This window comes from Ursus maritimus, unplaced genomic scaffold (assembly GCF_017311325.1).
Source record: "Ursus maritimus isolate PB19 unplaced genomic scaffold, ASM1731132v1 scaffold_1, whole genome shotgun sequence".
NCBI lineage: Eukaryota > Metazoa > Chordata > Mammalia > Carnivora > Ursidae > Ursus > Ursus maritimus.
In genome coordinates, this window is record NW_024423343.1 from 8,620,025 (window position 1) to 8,631,957 (window position 11,933).

The 11,933-nt window shown below is 46.2% G+C and overlaps 1 protein-coding gene across 4 annotated transcripts in view; it reads right to left on the reverse strand.

Annotated features, from left to right (window-relative positions):
• ARMC9 (armadillo repeat containing 9) overlaps positions 1-5,546 on the reverse strand; it is a 143,582-nt gene extending 138,036 nt beyond the window's left edge. For all 4 annotated transcript variants that reach the window (XR_005837128.1, XM_040639136.1, XM_040639142.1 and 1 more), the window contains exon 1: positions 5,461-5,546. The gene's annotated coding sequence lies outside the window, so the exon portion shown is untranslated. The remainder of the gene's footprint in view (positions 1-5,460) is intronic.
• Positions 5,547-11,933: the final 6,387 nt, after the last annotated feature.

Below are 11,933 nucleotides of genomic sequence, written 5' to 3' on the forward strand. Positions count from 1 at the left end.
ATGAGCATGGAACATTTTTCCATTTCTTCCTCAATTTCTTTCATGAGTGTTCTACAGATCCTTTGCCTCTTTGGTTAGGTTTATTCCTAGGTATCTTATGGTTTTTGATGCAATTGCAAATGGAATCAACTCCGTAATTACTCTTTCTTCTGTCTTATTGTTAGTGTATAGAAATGCAACTGATTTCTGTGCATTGATTTTATATCCCGCCACTCTGCTGAATTCCTGTATGAGTTCTAGCAATTCTGGGGTGGAGTCTTTTGGGTTTTCTACATAAAGTATCATGTCATCTGCAAAGAGTGAGAGTTTGACTACTTCTTTGACAATTTGGATGCCTTTTATTTCTTTTTCTTGTCTGATTGCTGAGGCTAGGACTTCTAGTACTACGTTGAACAACAGTGGTGATAGTGGACATCCCTGCCCTGTTCCTGACCTTAGGCGAAAAGCTCCCCATTTTTCCCCATTGAGAATGATATTCGTTAATGTTAAAAAAGAAAACCAAAGTTGGTGGCATCACAATTCCGGATGTCAAGCTCTATTACAAAGCTGTAATCATCAAGACAGTACAGTACTGGCACAAAAACAGACACATAGATCAGTGGAACAAAAGAGAGAACCCAGAAATGGACCCTCAACTCTATGGTCAACTAATCTTCAACAAAGCAGGAAAGAATATCCAATGGAAAAAAGACAGTCTCTTCAACAAATGGTGTTGGGAAAATTGGACAGCCATATGCAAAAGAATGAAACTGAACCATTTCTTTACACCATACACAAAAATAGACTCAAAATGGATGAAAGACCTAAATATGAGAGAGAAATCCACCAAAATCCTAGAGATCACAGGGAGCAATGTCTGTGACCTCAGCCACAGCAACTTCTTGCTAGACACGTCTCCAAAGGCAAGGGAAACAAAAGCAAAAATGAACTATTGGGACTTCATCAAGATAAAAAACTTTTGCACAGCAAAGGAAACAGTGGACAAAACCAAAAGACAAAAACAAAAAGGAGAAGATATTTGCAAATGACATATCAGATAAAGGGCTAGTAGACAAGATCTATAAAGAACTTATCAAACTCAACACCCAAAGAACAAATAATTCAATCAAGAAATGGGCAGAAGACACAAACAGATATTTCTGCAAAGAAGACATCCACATGGCCAACAGACACATGAAAAATTGCTCGACATCACTCGGCATCAGGGAAATGCAAATCAAAGCCACAATGAGATACCACCTCACACCGGTCAGAATGGCTAACATTAACAAGTCAGGAAACGACAGATTTTGCCAAGGATGCAGAGAAAGGGGAACCCCCTTACGCTCTTAGTGGGAAACACTCTGGGAAACAGTATGGAGGTTCCTCAAAAAGCTAAAAATAGAGCTACCCTACTACCCAGCAATTCCACTACGAGGTATTTACCTAAAAGATACAAATGTAGTGATCCGAAGGGGTACCTGCACCCCAATGTTCATAGCAGCAATGTCCACAATAGCCAAATTATGGAAAGAGCCCAGATGTCCATTGACAGATGAATGGATAAAGAAGATATGGTATATATATATACAATGGAATACTACTCGGCCATCAAAAAAAATGAAATCTTGCCATTTGCGATGACATGGATGGAACTAGAGGGTATTATGCTAAGCGAAATAAGTCAATCAGATAAAAACAATTATCATATGCTCTCAAAATATGTGGAATTTGAGAAACAAAACAGGATCATAGGGGAAGGGAGGGAAAAATAAAACAAGACGAAATAAGAGAGGGAGACAAACCATAAGAGACTCTTAATCATAGGAAACAAACTGAGGGTTGCTGGAGGGGAGGTGGCTGGAGGGATGGGGTAACTGGGTGTTGGACATTAAGGAGGGCACGTGATGTAATGAGCACTGGGTATTCTATATGACTGATGAATCACTGAACTCTACCTCTGAAATTAATAATACATTATTGTATTAATTATTTGTGTTATTGTGTTAATTAACTGAATTTAAAATTTTTTAAAGGGGAAAAAAAAGGAAAGGCGGGAGCTGAAGGTAAGCATTTGGAAATTGTCCGCATAAAGATGTCATTTCAGGAGACAAGGGTCCCACACAGACAGGACTCCTAAGGAGAAGGCGTAGCAGAGAAGAGCTCAGGCCTGTGCCTGAACCCTGGAGCACTCGGAGACCAAGGGCTCGGGAAGAAGAGAAGCAGCCAGCAAGAGACGAAGCCAAGAGTGGTGACTTGTCAGTGGGACACAACCGGGAGACTGTGGCACCTGGAAGCCAGGGAAGGTGTTCCCCACATCTACTGGGACTACACACGCTCCAGTAACATGCGGGCAGAAGACTTGAGCCCTGGATTTGATAACATGGAGTTTGACGGTGACATGGACAAGAGCAGTGACGAGAGGCGCCTGACTGGAAAGGGTTAAAGAGAGGATGAGACGTAACAAAGGAGGGACAGGGAGGTCTGTCACAAAGGAGAGGAGAGCAAGTGGTGGCTAGAAAGATATGGGAGGTCTTTCAAGGAGGAGGATATTACAAACAGCAGGTTTGTAAGTTGATGGGAAGGACCCAGTTAGAAAAAGACAAATTGAGGCAGAAGAGATGGTTAAGGAAGCAAGGTCCCTGCCGCATCCGGTGTCCAACTGGAGGACCGGGCCTTAGACAGGGCGGGGACAGTCCACCCTGACATGGAGGGAGGACAGAGGAGATGGGTGCTGACCAAAGAAACGGACAGATTCAGCGATGAGTAAAACAAGAAACAAGGTCATCGGCTGACAGTAAGAAGCGTGTTGACAGCTGGAAGAGAAGAGGAGGCAGGAACCAAGCTGACTACGGACCCGGACCCGTGGCACCATCTTCAATATCAAGAGTCTGCTTAAGACACATGGGCTCGAATCCGAAATGGAACCAGTCTGCAAATTCTGCAGTTTCTCCAGCCATTTTCAGCTGTCTGACTTGGGTTAGCCAAGGGAGGTTTTTCCAGAAGGCAGGGGAAAGAGAAGTGTAACAGTGATGGAGCAATAGGGCTGGAGGAAGGGAGGTACATGGGAGGTTGTAGGGCAGTGAAAAAGCAACAGGGTCAAACACCTGCTTAAGGGGGCATGGGGCCCAAGATCTGCTTCGGAGGCCCATTCACAGGAGCTTGAAAGATAAAAAGTGTGATCAGAGCGGAACGGGTGCTTGATTTTGGAGGTGACGCAGTAGTCAAACTTCATGACCATGGGAGCAGTGGATAAAGAGAACGGACAAAAGAGATGCCTAAAAGATGAAGAAACTGGAGCGAGCCGCCAGGACGGTGAAATCTCCAAAACAGAAAGTAGAGGGGGTAGAGGGGTAGACAGCGAGCCAGGCGCTACAGCCTTCACAGGGTAACAACTGCACCCCTGCTAAGTGATGGCCTCAAGGAGGGGCGGCGAGTGGTAAAGGCTGGGCCACGCGCTTCGAAGGAGCTGGGGGTTCTGAAGAAGGGAGGCAGGGATCTGGAAGTAGCGGGGAGCCTACCCTTCCTGGCACCTGCAGACCTGCCAGATACATAAAGAGAAGAGAAAGACCGGCTACTGTTGAGGACCAGCATCTCTGCAGCCCTCCTCTGGGCCCACACCAGCCCTGCCCCTCTCCCTCTTCCCCACATCAGGCCCACCAGTGGTAAACCCCTGGCGTTCCCCTGTACCACCCGCTCTTTCACAACTCCAAGACTTCTGTTTGATGTACTCGCCCCACCACAAACTTGACTCATCATGCTCTCTTAACCCAGAACTGACCTCCCTCAGGAGGTCTCCCATGAACGCCTCCCCCTCCTTTCCTATCAAGGCAATTCTCCCTCCTCTGCGGTACCTCTGAACTCTACATTTACTTCCACTGCTACACTTATTACCCTGTTCACAAAGGCAGTGAGGTGGATTTAAATGTGATCCCTCCGGGGCACCTGGGTGGCTTGGTTGGTTAAGCATCCAACTCTTGATTTCGGCACAGGTCACATTGGGGTCATGAAATGGGGCCCCAAGTTGGGCTCCGCACTGGGTGTGGAGCCTGCTTAAGATTCTTTCTCTGCCTCTCCCCCTTGCCGCTCCCCAAGCTTCCCACCACTCAGGCACTCTCTCTCTCTCTCTCAAATAAAATAAAATAAAATAAAATAAATTAAATTAAATAAATAAATAAATAAATAAATGTGATCCCTCCAGAACTTAACAAAGTCTGGTAGGCATGATAGATACCCAAGATATTTATAAATAAATAGAGTCCAAGCAGAGAGAACAGCATTTTTTGAAGGTCCTAGAACAGGAAAACTTTGTTGTTTTTGAGAACTCAAGCTCCTTCCTACTTCAGGGCCTTTGCACATACTCTTCTCTCTGCTTGCAACATTCTCCTCCTCTTTCTTCACCTGGCTAACCCCTGCTTCCTCGGAGAAGTTCTCCAAGACCATCACTTGAATAAGATTCTACTGTGATGGTCTCAGTGAATGTGAGCCACTGTTGGGTAGTCTATTACTCTGACGTTCTTAGAAATTAGGATTTTCTCAAAACCTTTATATCATAAAAGTTCATTTACTAAGAATTTATTGTATGCCAGGCAATTTGCAAAATGCTTCACATTTAATTGTCACAATAAACCTGAGAAGGAACTGAGGCTCAAGAAGACTGAGGTGCTCCCAAAAATGCAGCCAGTAAGAGACAAAAATCAGAATTTAAATCCAGACTGACATTAACCACTACACAGCATTACCCCAAATGCTGGGACCACCTCAATCAGAATCACCCAGGGTGCTTGTGCAAATAAAATTCCTAGAACCACCCTGACCTTACTGAACACCACGGCAGGCACGATGCCCAGAAATTGCTTTAAACAAGCTCTCCAGATGACTTCTATGCACACTCAAGTTTGAGAACCGCTGCTCTACTTTACGCAAAAACTAGGGAAAACTTCTTCAGTCACTCTTGGGGCTTGCAGTGTGGCAGCTTCTTAATTTCTATATAAAGGGCTTTAGGACCTCCAAGCTGGCTGAGTAAGGGGAGGTTGATGGGATTTGTCTGCAAGACGATTTTGCATGGCTAGCATCCTAGTTTTGCTTAGATTGTATGAAGTCTGGGGAGGTTAGCTGACGCAGATAACGGAGGGTCTGGATCGAAAAGCCCCCAAGCTACCCGCTCGGGCCGTCACTACCCAGCCGGACGACTTGCGCCCCCCTCCAAGTTTGGCCCACTGAGGCACTGATCAGGGACTACTTGCAGGAAGCAGCTGGGCCTGCCCTCGGCTTGCCCAGGAGGCCGCCTGGGGCCCACGCCAGAGGCAGAGCCGAGGGCGGCAGACCAGAAGTGCGGGTGTTGGGCAGCGGCTGCCAAGCTGGCTTTCCTCCGGGCCAAGGGCTCCGCAGATCTTCGGCCCTCCGTCCCCACCACAGCTCCCTCCCGCCCGGGGGCTGCGGATTCCGGGACAGCCCAGCCGCGTCGGGGGACGCGCTTACCTGCTGCACCGCCGCGGACACCCTCTCCTAACCCGCTCAGCCGCCACTTCTCCGGTTGTCGCCCCGGCAACCGCCGCAGCCAGCCCAGCGTCACGTGGGGGCGGTGCAGCCAATCACGGGACGCGCCGGCGCGGAGCATCCTGGGAAGAAAGGCGTGCTTCTTGGGAGCTGGGGCTGCGAGGCTTCCTGGCGGCGGAAATGAAGGGAAGGTTTGCGATGCAGTGGGCGCTGCGGGTCGCATCCTGCGGAGAGGCTTCCCTGTCTTCCTCTCCACGACTCCCCGTTCATTCATTCCACAGACGGTGTGCCCGGCGCTGTGCTCGGCTCTGAGGATGAGCCGGCCGGGCTCAACCCCTAACCTCATGGAGCTCGTTGTATCCCAGGGAAAACAATAGCGACAAGAGATTACAGTACTTGGTGCTGTTGGTGGAAAAACACGTAGGCGTTGTTATTCCCGTTTTACAGGAGCGACCCAGAGCTACCTTAGAACCAAAAATGTCGCCTCAAATGTGCCTGAAGGCTTCAGACTTCCACCCCACTGCAGCAGTTCCCCAGAATTTTAGAGAAACTTTTTTTCCCCCATACGTGAAATTTGGTTTTCAAAAATAAAACGAACACAAATCCTCTCCTTGCACGTGGTGCTTTGGAGCTCAAATTAAACAGCACTGAAAGCGCACCTACCAGTTCCCAACTCAGCTGGAGGTTGGGGAGGTGGCTAGAGACAACACCTTCCTTCCAGGCATTGAGGCTGTATAGTGGGAGTCCCTGTGTTTCCACGTCATGCTTCCAAAAACGTGACCAAGGCCAGAGTCAGGGAAGAGGGCATGGAGAAAGTAGGTGAGCTTTACTTTGGAGAAGCCCTGAGGTGGTCTGTGGCCACCATCTCCCTGGCCCCCAGCCCTGCCAGTACTCTTATGGGACTTGAGATTGTCTTCAAAGAAAAGCTGTATTTAGCAGGAAGAGAAATCCTGTCTTTGGATATGTATTAAAAATAGATCTCCCTGTTCCCAATAATAAGTTAACATTTGTCACCTCTCTGTGGGCCAAAGGTTACCAGACAAAATATAGAACACTTAAATTTGAATTTCAGATAAGTTTTTAATAATAAGTATATCCCAAATATTGCCTTATTTTATACCACATACAGGACATTATATTGTCCTGTATTTTTATTGGCTGAATATGGCAACCCTGTGTGTGCCCAGCATTGTGCTAAGTGATTACATAGAATATTTAATTCACAACACGTCTATGAGATGGATAGTATTTTCTGCATTTTATAGATTAACAATGTTGTACTTTACCTGAGGTAATGTACATGTTGATGTCTGATCTGGGGTGCTCTCCCTCTTGCCATAACCTGAGTAAAATCAATCTCCTTACTTGTCCAGGTTTGGTCTTTGAGAAGATAAATAACAGGAGGTACAGAGAAGTTAAGAACTCGGAGTTCACCCAGCTGAGGAGTCGTGGTGGAACCAGGATTGAATCTGAGTCCTTGTGCCTTTGAACCCTGGACTCTTAGCTACAATAAAAAACACTCCCGGGGCACCTGGGTGGCGAGGTCGATTAAGTGTCTGCCTTTGGCTCGGGTCGTGATCCGAAGGAAGTGAAACTGAGCCCCACATGGGGCTCTGCTCAGCACAGTGTCTGCTCGAGATTCTCTCTCCCTCTCCCTCTGCCCCTCCCACTCATTCCCTCTCTCTCTCTCTCAAAAACAAAACAAAACACTACTCCTGCTTTGCTTTGCCTTCTGAGTGCATTTGCCTGACTGCTAGGATTATGGTCATTGTGGTGGCTATTATCTTCGTCTGCCCATCGCCTCTCTCCCTCCTGGTACCACACCTGACCACAGGGATGGGCACACAGCCCAGAATGGACTAATCTGACCCTATCCTTCTGGCTGCAGGATGAGCATGTGATTCAAGCTGAGCCAATGAGAATCTTACCCTGGGATGTTTCTGTTGAAGTATGTTCAGGTCATTGTAAAATGAGACTCCAGGGCAGCCTTGTAACCATGTCCTTTATCACATAAAAAAGCCTGAGAAAATGAAGCTGTCACCCAGAGAGATGCAAAGAGAGCATGTTGGGGGCATCCAATCCCTGGGCCCAGACCCTGAGTTCCACAGAGCTGCTTTCATTCCTGCAGCAGCTCTGTCCTTTGTGTAAGCGACACCGCCCTCCCCAGCATCCCTCCAATTAACCCTCTTTTTTATTTACATTGATTCAAGTTGGGTTTCTCTCACTTGCAACCCAAAGAATCTTATTGCAGACATAATTTCTATATATGTCATACCAACTAAAAGTGGCTTCAACAATGGTGTTTATTATTAATTAAAAATGTTATGTTAATTTTCCTATAATAAATCCAGAGGTGTCTTCTTACTGGTAGCTCAAGTTGTCAAAGACCTGGTTTAGGACTTGTAACATCTTTGGGGATTATGGGTGACACTAGAACAAGTAGATACGACTTGATAAAGTTAGTAAATAAACTGCTATCATTCTCTAGTTATAGTTTAAGAATTTCTCCAAGTCCGTGAACATATGTGTGATAGCAGCATTAAATTGGAAAAAAAATCTCTAAATCATACAGTATATTTAACCCATTTGATATATCCTGGTGTAGGTACAAAGAATACTTTTGTCACAAAGGCAAACTGCTTCCATCCGAAGCTTCCTGCGGGCTCTGCTCTGTATCCATAAGCTCGCCTTCCCAGTTCTTAGGCTTACCAAAGCACCCCGTTGGGTTTTGCTTGACAACTCCAGTTTTCCCAAAGTGCCAATGGACCCAAAATGACTTTCTAAAATGTTTAAGTATGAAAATTTCAAACATTTGCAAAAGTAACTTATTTAATAAATCCCCGTAAACCCATCACTCAGATTCTAGGGTTATCAAAATCTTGCTGCGTGGAAAAACTCAACCCCAAATTTAATTCTTGGAATATGCACAACACTTCCAGGCACCTAACCAGGTTTTCCCCGGAAGTGAAAGGGACTGACTGGGCTCTGCATTCAAGGGACAAATCCGGATCTTATGCAGTTGACAGCCCTCTATGGGCCTTAGCCCTTGAGCACCTTGGGGGTGGGAGGCCATCCATCTCTGTGGCATGCTATATAGTTCTTTTTTTTTTTTTCAGTTCTAAACATTTTAATTTTTTACTGATTTATAATTGACATACAAGATAGTGATTTGATATTTTTATACATTATAAAATGCTCACCACAATAGGTCTAGTTTCCATCTGTCCTCATACAAAGCTATTACAATATTTTAAAAAAAATTTTTTAAAGTGATCTCTACACTCAATGTGGGGCTTGAACTCACGACCCTGAGATCAAGAGTTGCATGCTCTACTGATGGGCCAGCCAGGAGCCCCAAAGTTACTACAATATTATTGACTATATTCTCTATGCTGTAGAGAATGTGCTGACATCCCTCTTACTTACTTGTTTTATAACTGGAACTTTGTACCTCTTAATCCCCTTCACCTGTTTGACCCATCCCCCCACCTCCCTCCTGTCTGGCCACCACCAGTTCGTTCTCTGTATTAATGAGTCTGTTTCTGTTTTGTTCTGTTTCTTCTCCATTTGTTTTGTTTTTTAGGCTCCACATATAAGTGAAATCATATGGTATTTGTCTTTCTCTATCTGACTTATTTTTTTTGCGTAATACCCTCCAGGTCCATCCATGATGTCACAGATTGCAAGATTCCGTTCTTTTTTATGGCTGAGTAATATTTCATTGTGTATATATACACAAACACACCACCTCTTTAGCCTTTCATCTGTTGATGAAAATTTAAGTTGCTTCTATATTTTGGCTACTGTAAATAATGCTGCAATAAACATAGGGGTGCATGTATCTTTTCAAATCAGTGTTTTCATTTTCTTCAGATAAATACCCAGAAGTAGAATTGCTGGGTCATATAATAGTTCTAGTTTCAATTTTTTGAGGAACCTCCAACATACAGTTTTCCATGGAGACCGCACTAACTTACATTCCCACCAACGGTGGACTTGGGTTCCCTTCTCTCCCTACCAACACTTGTTATTTCTTGTCTTTTTGATAATAACCATTCTGACATAAGAGGTGATGTCTCATTGTGGTTTGGATTTGCATTTCCCCGATGCTGAGTGATGTCGAGCATCTTTTCATGTGCCGTTGACCATCTGTATGTCTTCTTTGGAAAAATACCTATTCAGGACCTCTGCTCATTTTTTTAGGGATTTTATTTATTTATTCATTTATTTATTTGAGAGAGAGAGAGCATGAGTGGGGGGGAGGGGCAGAGGGAGACAGAGAGAGAGAATCTCAAGCAGACTCTGTGCTGATGCAGGCTTGATCTCACCACCCTGAGATCATGACCTGAGTCGAAATCAAAAGTCGGATACTTAACCGGCTGAGCCAACCAGGCGCCCCTCTGCCAATTTTTTAATAGGGTTGTTTGCCTTCTTACTATCGAGTTGAAAGAGTTCTTTATATATTTATGATATCCACCCCTTGTCAAGTTTGTAAGTATCTTGTCCCATTCCGTAGGTTGCCTTTTTGTTTTGTTAATGGTTTCCTTTGCTGTGCAGAAGCTTTTTAGTTTGACGTAGTCCCATCTGTTTATTTTTGCTTTTGTTGCCCTTGCCTGGGAAAACTGACCCAAAAGTGACACAGCTCTCAAATGAAGTCATCCTTGCAGCTGTAGCAGGCAGCTGCCTGGCCACCGTCTCTACTGAGGGGCAAAGAGCTGAGACCACACACAAGGAACAGTGTGAAAACACCGTAAAAGAATGAGTTGGATGAGAGGGTGAGGCCCTTATGGCTGACCCACTCAGACAAAGCTGGCGGCCAGCTGCACTGAGCTTATCTCGAAGCTCCTACAGGGGGAGTTCAGACCAAGAGCATGTCTCTGAGTGAGCACAGGGCCTGGATCTAATCAGCAGGTTGGAAGAGGAACATACTGAAATGCCAGGCACAAATCAAAAGAGGGACTGCTGCAAGAGGCTGCCTAGACACACACACACACACACACACACACACACACACACACACGACGTCCTTCCAGGAAAGCTGGGTTTTGGTCACTGTCCAAATCTCATGATGTGTGGGGGATTCAGATCCATCTGTCTTCCTCGCTCCGAGTCCATGCAGAGGTGGAGGGACTGGATTTTGGTCTCCCAAGGGCTGCTTGATTTCGTGGAAAGAGAATATACCCGGGTGGGAATACACATCCGCCAAGGGAGCTGTCATTGAGCAGGAAAGCAGGGGAAGCCTGAAGGTGGGGGGAGACCAGAGTCTTGGAGCCCATCTTGGCCTCCAGTGCCATCCTTCCTTGCCCTATTCCGGAGATGTGAGTCACATCACAGCCCCCAATTGTTCTGTGGCCTGGATGAAGTTGGCAAAGAGACCCCAAAATCAATCAATCAATCTCTCTCTTTCTCTCTCTTTGCAGGGGGCTACATGGGCTTGAACTCACAACCCCAAGATCAAGAGTCAGGTGCTCTGCCAGCTGAGCCAGCCAGTGCTCCTTGGAACCAAGACCTTTCCAAAGCAAGTATACTTCTGCAAGAGACTGGTGGGAATCTCCAGGGTCGTGTTCATAGATACACTTAAGGTTTTTAGTGAGGAATATCACTAGCTGCTAAGCAGGCTTAAAAATACCCATTGCAGGGGCGCCTGGGTGGCTCGGTCGTTGAGCGTCTGCCTTCAGCTCAGGGCGTGATCCACACGTTCTGGGATTGAGCCCCGCTTTGGGCTCCTCTGCTGGGAGCCTGCTTCTTCCTCTCCCACTCGCCCTGCTTGTGTTCCTCTGTCGCTGGCTGTCTCTCTCTCTGTCAAATAAAATCTAAAAAAAAAAAAAAAAATACCCATTGCGTAGCATGTGATGTGAGCCCAGAGTGGCCACAATTGAGGGGTTTCCTGGCCGGTGGACACATCTTGAGGACCAGCGAGACAAGGCACACACAGAATGTCTGTAGGGATGTGGCTGTCCCTGGCTTGGGGACATGATGCTGCCGAAGGAATTCCTGGGAGCCACTAAGCAGGTCCTGGCCTCATGTCTTAGCCTAAGCACCAGTGCTCGCCCCAAATCAGCTTTACCTTGTGATTGTTGCTCTCCGGGTAAGACCTCCAGCAGACTAGAAAGGAGTATGAGACCACCATACCTGGGTTAATATATAAACAGTTGATTCACCTTAATAAAACGAGTAATTCCTGGTGATGGAAAGTGCACATAGTAACATTAAATCTCCCTTTTTACCCTTCTTCTCATCATCATTAGTGAGTGAGACCATGAGGTCAAGGGCAGGATGTAGAACTTCTTTCTGGCCCCGGGAGGAAGCCTTTCACTGCTAACAGACCTATGAAACCCAAAGTGAAACTATGGGCAGTGAGGGGAGTATCTGGAAGGACTGGCCACTGGCTTTCCAAGTGTGGTCCCCAGGGTGACCTCCGCAGCGTCACCCGGGAACTCGTTAGAAATGCACTT